The sequence below is a fragment of the Nycticebus coucang genome, chromosome X (genome assembly GCF_027406575.1).
Source record: "Nycticebus coucang isolate mNycCou1 chromosome X, mNycCou1.pri, whole genome shotgun sequence".
NCBI lineage: Eukaryota > Metazoa > Chordata > Mammalia > Primates > Lorisidae > Nycticebus > Nycticebus coucang.
In genome coordinates, this window is record NC_069804.1 from 7,333,851 (window position 1) to 7,342,460 (window position 8,610).

The window sequence follows — 8,610 nt, forward strand, 5'->3', positions numbered from 1 at the left end:
CACAAGGATCACCTCTCCAATCTACACAAAGATCACCTCCCCAATCTACACAAAGATCACCTCTCCTATCTGCAAAAACATCACCTCTCCAATCTGCACAACATCACCTCTTCAATCTACACAAGGATCACCTCTCCAATCTACACAAAGATCACCTCTCCGATCTGCACAAACATCACCAGTCAGGACATATTTTTACTTCATAAGCCCAGTTGAATAGTTTCTAACCAGCCTTCTAGACCTCGTTCACATGACTAAGTAATATGAATCAATTTGAAAATATTTTATCCGTAAAATATTTTTGGATGGTTACAAGCATCTCTGAGTTCACAAAAGCTCTTCGATCTCCACTTTAGGATCTATTTTGTATAGTTTCTAATTAACCTGGAGGTAGAATTCCATATTCCTTGAATTCTGAGGGTTTGAGCTGTTAGTAACTGACCAAAGATTATCAAATCCATAAAAAAGATATGCCATTCAAAATGCCCTTCAACTAGGAGACTGACATTTCTTTAACTTTCTAATTCATTAAATGTGGAGGTGTCTACAGTGTGAAAGGGGAGCAGTGTCAGGAGCCAGTGGAGGACTCTGCCTGGTTCACTGGCTCCAATCTTCACAAACATCACCTCTCCAATCTGCAGAAACATCACCTCTCCAATCTACACAAACATCACCTCTCCAATCTGCACAAACATCACCTCTCCAATCTACATAAACATCACCTCTCCAATCTGCACAAAGATCACCTCTCCAATCTGCACAAACATCACCTCTCCAATCTGCACAAACATTACCTCTCCAATCTGCACAAAGATCACCTCTCCAATCTACACAAACATCACCTCTCCATCTGCACAAACATCACCTCTCCAATCTACACAGACATCACCTCTCCAATCTGCACAAAGATCACCTCTCCAATCTGCACAGACATCACCTCTCCAATCTGCACAAAGATCACCTCTCCAATCTACGCAGACATCACCTCTCCATCTGCACAAAGATCACCTCTCCAATCTGCACAAACATCACCTCTCCAATCTGCACAGACATCACCTCTCCAATCTGCACAAAGATCACCTCTCCAATCTACGCAGACATCACCTCTCCATCTGCACAAAGATCACCTCTCCAATCTGCACAAACATCACCTCTCCGATCTGCACAAACATCACCTCTCCAATCTACGCAGACATCACCTCTCCATCTGCACAAAGATCACCTCTCCAATCTGCACAAACATCACCTCTCCAATCTGCACAAAGATCACCTCTCCAATCTGCACAAACATCACCTCTCCGATCTGCACAAACATCACCTCTCCAGTCTGCACAAACATCACTTCTCCAATCTGGACAAATATCACCTCTCCAATCTGCACAAACATCACCTCTCCCTCCCTCCTGCACTCTGACAGGAAAAACCGATGTCCAGACTGTCTGCAAAGTATTGAAAATGCGAGCATGCACCCATGCTTTTTCTCCCACTAGGTTTCTCTGCCTCCCAGACAGCAGTGGTGTCCACAGTCCCCCAGTGGCTTCCTTCTTCTTTAACTCCATTCACACATGTATTCTACTTCAATGTCACTTCCAGCATTACCACTTATTCCCCTGGACTTGAGCAATGTAGCACCCAGAGTTTGAAAAAAGCTATAAGTTTCAACTACACGTCCCTCTGTGTGACTCATGCTATGCTATGCAATTTATATTGGTCTGTCATCCCAATGACATTAAGTTCCCTGCCTTGAGGGGAGCCTCTCTCATGCTGTGTGCATCAGAAACAACTAAGTAGTCCAGGAGGAAGGAAGTGTGTAAATTACTCACATACCTATTAGTTAACAGAGGTTATTTTTACATTTAGAAATATTGCAACATATGGAGTGCTGGCTTTCTGTGATGATAATTGGACTTGGAATAGCTTAGGAAAATATCTCAGTGTAATTAATCCGTCCATACAGAGGGGTGACCAACCGCGTGTCATTGTGGGCAGTGCTCATAGGACAGGATAATCCAAGAAGGATGGCAGTGTCACCTTGTTAATCAGTAGAGACAAAGCATCAAGGGCTCGCTCATTCGGCAAAGCCCCAACACGTGCCTCTTTGCCAAGGAATCCCTGTCACCTTCATCCCCTCAAAAGACAAAGCCAGATGCCCCTAACATACTCTGTGACCAGAAATCCAGGTCTGCTCTGCAACTGGGCATTTTCAGGGATCATCTTCACGGCCTTCTCCTTTCCTTAACTGCCTCATATTTTTTTTAATTTGTTTAAAATAGCACAAATTTATGGAAACTGGAAAAATACCAAAAAGTAGAGAAATTCTGATAATAAATATTCACACCATTAGTGTTTGCATATAGTTGATCCTTGCTATGAATATTTTTATGTATGATAATCACACGGCATATTCGAAATTGCACACACTTCTAAAAATTACCATCTATAATGTGATAAATGATAAGCTTATTGTTACATTTAATTCCCCAAAAGAGAAAAATTAAAGAAAAAAAGGACGAAATGAATGTATGCAGAATGATTTCAAGTATGAAAACGGTCATTCTGTGCAAGGGATGATTTTGCCCCCAGGGGACATTTGGTAAGAGACAAATTTGGCTGTCCTAGCTGGGGATGGGACACTGCTAGCACCTCAAGCTGGACACTCCGGACGCTGCTTCACAGCCCCTCACAGCAAAGAACCGTCTCCTTCCAAAGTCTCCAGCACCGAGGTGATAAAATGCTATCAGGTACCATCCCAGAAACCAGGCTAAGCCACACTCTCAGGGGTGAGGAAATGCCCTATGTTGGCCTGGCGTTAATGGTTCGCACGCTCTCTCTTTCTGCTTCAATGTTTCCGATAATGCCTTTATACCCTTCATCTCCCTTCCCTGTGTCTCAGGCTTCTGGAAGGTGTGGAGAGGATGACATTGTTTTTGTGGTTGGGTAGCCATTCCCTACCTTGTCATTTCCCCTTCCCTCCAGCCCTGGGCAGGGATAAGCTTCAGCTGGGATCCTACATCCAAACCCGTTTGCTCAGAGCACAACTTCCCGAGACAGCACGGTGGGGCCGAGGATGGGTGTCCTGGCAGAACACCTGTCTGGAGGGCCTCTCGTGGAACCACTCAGGAGGGAGAGATTGTCCTTTTCTTGCAGACTTAGAATTTGGAAAAAATGAAGCCTGAGAGGAACGTACCTAGAGATGATGCCAGTGCAAAGGCAGAGAGTGGGCCTGGGAACACTGTGTCCCCAGATGTGGCTGTCCCTGCTGCCTGTGCCCTGCTGAACACCTCAGTGTTCAGAAAGAATCAATGAAACCTCTTTCAGCTGCAGACATTGCGTCACAGGTTTCTGTCACTTTCCATTGAGGGCTCCAGTGGCTGTCGGTCTTCAGGACTCCATGACTTCTGCTGTCTCATGTCTGCAGCCTCTTTCTCAATGTATCGCACATGAATTTCTCAACCATGTCTCACGGTGCCAGCTGTCGCCAGATATAAAGGGTGGATGACAGGCAGAAATGCGACTCAACCTCACAGGTTCCTCTCCTCTTCCTGTCCCATCCTCCTGACTTGGGTGGGTGCCCCAGGCAGGAATTATGAGAAGGATGACCACCTCCGGCTTCCCCCAAGGGCTGTGGGCACAACAGGTGATCCAAGGCACCTCCAAGTCAGTGCCGATCTGTCAGCTGCAACAAGTCCTGCAGCTGGGGTCAGGGGAATAAACCGGGACTGGATGGTTTATTCAGGCAGGGCTCCTGCCCTCCACCTTTTCTGAATCCCCACATAGGGCTCCTGGCCTCCACTTTTTCTGGGTCCCCACATATCTATGGATACTTTTACCCAGAATTTACATATGGAAAAGTCAATTCATTTGATTGAAAAAAAAAATGTGTTGGTTTGAAACACCAAAACAGAAATCCACTCAGCAACCAGTATTTCAAGTTCACTGTAAACACTTGAACATGACTCACGCCTGGGCCTTCTAGAGCAGGGGTCGGTCCCCAGCCTTTCTGGCACCAGGGAGTAGTTTCTGGGAACACAGTTTTTCCACGTGATGGTGGTGAGGGGCTAAAGTGGACTTAGATTCTCATAAGGAGCAGACAACCTAGATCCCTCCTGTGCTCAGTGTACAGTAGGGTTTGCGCTCCTGTGAGAAGCTGATCCGGCAGGAGGCAGAGGGGCGGCTGTAAATACCGAAGAAGGTTTGCTCACTCACCCACCACTCACCTCCTGCTGCGTAGCCCAGTCTCTAGCAGGCCATTGACCAGCACCAGTCTGTAGGGTGGGGATTACAGACCACAGCTTTTCAGGGATGGATTGCTGAGAGGTCAGAGCCATGACCTGGCCCTTGTATCTGCACCACACCACTGACTCCCGGCCTTCTGGTCAACCTGGACACCCTGTGCACACAGCAGGGAACATTATTTCCAACCTTTTCTCAGTCCTTTCACACCAAAAGTTATGACTGCACTTCCTAATGTTGCTCCTGGATTTTCCACAGACCGTGTTTCCCTGTCTGGGTAGCTTTGCTCATCTGTGACTCACTCTTACCCTTCAACACAGTTCACTTTCCTTGCACTGAATCAAAGTGAACTTTTCCTACAGACACTCTCTGTAGGTCACTTTTAGCAGCATATCATTTTCTCACAGTCCTATTCAGAAATAAAATATATATGCAAATAAGTCTGCCTATCCCCAACAATTGCTTTTTCCCCAAAAGTTATCTGATTCCTCAATTTCCACCCTCTTGAGGGACTCAGTAAATAATGGGAAAGTGAAGATTTTATTTTTTTTCTCTGCTAAACATCACTATCAATTAACTTTTTTCTTGCTCTTCTATAAAAAGTGCTAGCTAGAATCTCTAATCAGGAAGTTAACATCCAAGGAGTGGCTTAAAGTAATGAGTGATAAAAACGCAGAGGAATATGTCATTTCTAAGTGAGTTTTCTACATTGTTTATTTCCAGAGTCAAAGGCTAGGCCGTGTTTCCCAGTCTTTGGTGATAAGAAATGGCTACCAGGAAAAGCAGTGTCACCCAGGAAATGACCAGCATACATTGCAAGACTGCGCTGAGGACAGTGATGTGGGGACCAGAGGTTTCAGGGTGGTGATTAGTATGCAAGCCCTGGTTCTCCAATCTGAGAACTAGTAACTACTGATTTTGAACATATTTTTATAGAAGCCATCTCAAATATAGTTCCACAAAAAATGCTTTGTTTGAATTGCCTTAACATTGTGAATTGTGTTCACTTGATGAGAGCTCGTGAGGAGATTAAAGAATAATGATACTCTAAAAATACCAATGATTTGCACATTCTTTTCCTTCTCAGAGCAATTGGATTTATTACACATTTTTATCCACTTGTCAGGTGTGGAGAAAGCGGTTTGCGTGAACTCTGCAAGTGCTATTGTGCTTTCAAAATAACACGATCAAACCACAATCTAAATTTATAAATCGAGCCACGCTGAGCGTGTTCTCAATCAGACAATGAAGTCCCTTCTTCCTTGGAATCAAAGGATCACTTTATATGCTGTAAGTTTGCTCATCAGCTTGCATTTCAGCCTTTCAGCAAATGGGATTGTGGCGAGGATCTTGGGCCAAGCGCTTTGGAGAATAGAATACATTCCGTGCATCTGAATATATGGATTGCCCCCTGTCACTGAAGAACAGTCTCAGCTGGACATTTCATCAACAGCACAAAGGCTTTCTCCCTTGTCACAAATCTTCTTAAATTTCTTCTAAATATAAACACATAGTAATAAATGAAAAGAACAAATGTGTATGTATGTGTGCATGCATGTGTGTGTGTAATCCCCAGTAGACAGTCCACAGATTGAATTCATGTGCAAAGTACAGAAAGCATCCTCATCTTTAAATACTGGAAAAACATGGGCGGCACCTGTGGCTCAAGGAGTAGGGCACTGGTCCCATATGCTGGAGGTGGTGGGTTCAAACCCAGCCCCAGCCAAAGAAAAAAAATACGGGAAAAACAGGGAAAAGTTACATAAGCTATTTATGCAACACGGCTCTCAGAATGGGTGACTGAAGTGCCACTGTTCACAGGACCCAAAAGGTGAGTCTCAATAGATTAGCCATTTATGAGAAGCTAACTTTATAGCACAGTCCTTTTCTGTAAGATTAGCTTTTTCTTTAGATTCTAAGAAAAAGGGATAATAATACTTGTGCCCAGGTGTGACGTTCAAGATACTTAGCCGTCATGTGGTACAGGTGCCACCCAAGGAGAAAGGGCGCTGATGACCCACCTTGCTGTACATGCTACCATGGAGCCAGCCACATGCAAGGTACATCAGGTGGCAACTGCCCTGCCTAGTGCACAGGACAGCAAGGTCAGAGGATCAGAAGGAGCAGGAGAACACAGGATGCATCCAGAAAATGTCAGCGTGAGCCAAAGCAAGTTCCCGGATGCAGCATGGCTATAAGCAATCGTGTGCATTGCTCCAGAGAGTCCCCCCAAATATAATGCTCACTACCTATGAAATAGTGTCTACTCGACACTAAATCATCTGGAAATGGGTCCTTCTCCTGACTCTTCACTTAAATCCAAATGGTAGAAACAGACAGAAACCTTCCATCACAGACACAAAAACCACAGTCAGAGATTCAAGGAGGGAAAAAGAGATGTTAGTCAACATGCAGCTTTGGCAGACGGGCCATTCACAGCAATCAGAAGGAAGGTGATTGGAGAATCACTTCTCTTCTTTCTTTCCCACAGCTACAGGGCCCTTCTTTAACCCCTGGGGAGTTAGGAGAGAACTGGGTCAGATCGCTGCAAGTGTACTTGGCTCTCATGTGGTGTAGTTTACGTTAGCACAGAACTGGGTGAGAGTTAGGACAGAACTGGGAGTTAGGATAGAACGGGGTGACATCTCTACAAGTATATTTGGCTCTCATTCAGTGCAGCTTACATTAAAAGGAAATTGTTGGGAGAATGAAGATATCCAATTTCATCTCAATCCCTCTATCAAGAGATTCTTCACTGAGCCGCTCTCAAAACCAAGAACTCCTGATGTGCACACATTTTACTTGATTTTTCAGGAATTTGGAATAACTGGTTTCAGCGATACATACCTATTAAATAACGCATTTTGTCTGCAATCCCATTTTCCAAAAGGAAATGCCAGGGCCTGTGGCTGCTGCAGTTGTCTCAATGGTGACCCAGTCCAGGCTGCCCCAGTTGCCATGGAGACAGCAACGATCTTGGATTGAGTTTGGGGCTGTGAGGCTCGTGAGCAGACAGCAGCTGCAGGAGTCAGAGCCCACTGCCACAGGGACTCTGCAGCTGTCAAAGCAGAGATCTTAAAGGGGGCAGGGGAGAGAGGACGTTTTTTTGGGGGGGGGCGGAAGGGGTTATTGAAATAAGAAAGAAAAACAAGCAATGGGAGAGGGACAGCCCTAAATGCCCTTGGAGTGCTGAATGAGTCCTCCATGGCTGACAGCAGCGTAAATCATCTCCAATTATTTGGAAATCAATCCCAGCATGACTTTAGTTGAAGAACATTACTTGATGAGTTCTCCCCATCTGAATATCTGTGGTTATCAGGTGAACTGAGAACAGAGAGATGGAACACAGGTCAGAGGTCCTAGGAGATAAATGTGTACCCCTCCCCCCACACATGGCTGTAAAAAAAAAAAACAGGCAATAGCATTTTTCTAATTGTTTTTAAACCTTTCTGCAAAAGCTCTATGTCTGTAAGTGCTGGCTGATGATAATTGCCTGTGACCAATTATTTTCTACCGCAAAAATAGTTAATACATTTCAGAGGTTTTAAAAAATTATTTAACATCAGAGAGGAGAGGCGCATGCTACAAGTGGAGTCTTTTGTGCAGCTCTATGATGGTGGTAGGTTTTTTACACACTAATAGAACATATTATTTATTTATTTATTGCAGTTGTTGGCCAGGGCCGGGTTTGAACCCACCACCTCCAGGATATGGGGCCAGCGCCCTACTCCTTTGAGCCACAGGCGCCGCCCCCACTAATAGAACATTTTAAGAAACAAGCTGGGAAATGATTCACCAAGCCACCCTCCTGTTGTTTAAAACAGCACTGAGAATTCAAAAGTTGAACTCTTGAGGCCTCTACTAAAAAATTTTCTTCTGTTTTTTGGCTGGAAGAGTTGTGAACTGATAGGAAGACATGTTGTCATGTGCTAGGCTTTTAAAAAAATCTTTAATTAAAAAGAAAAAATCCAAGCAAGTGGCTTTCCAAGCATGAGGTCGGAGATTGAGGGTGTCCTGGTTGGCAAACGGCCACACCATCAAATCGCTGCTGGGAGCCGGGCTGCTTCGGGCATTGTTTTGGGTTGAATTGACAACACAGCATAGCTCCTAAAATTTTTCCTGACTCAAGTTAAGGAAAGGGTCTTTGTACATAAGGCAGGGAAATCACAAAGCCAGAGACCCATTTCACGGTCTTCCCGTCTAGTTAATGCTGAATGACAAGTGGCCCTTGACTGAGATGAGTTTGAACTATGCAGGTGCACTTAGGCACACCTGTTTCCCATCTCTGCCAGGCCTGAGACAGCAAGACCAGCCCCCTCTTCCCCTCCTCCTCAACCTGCTCAACATAAAAGGCCATGAGGGTGAAGATGGCCATAA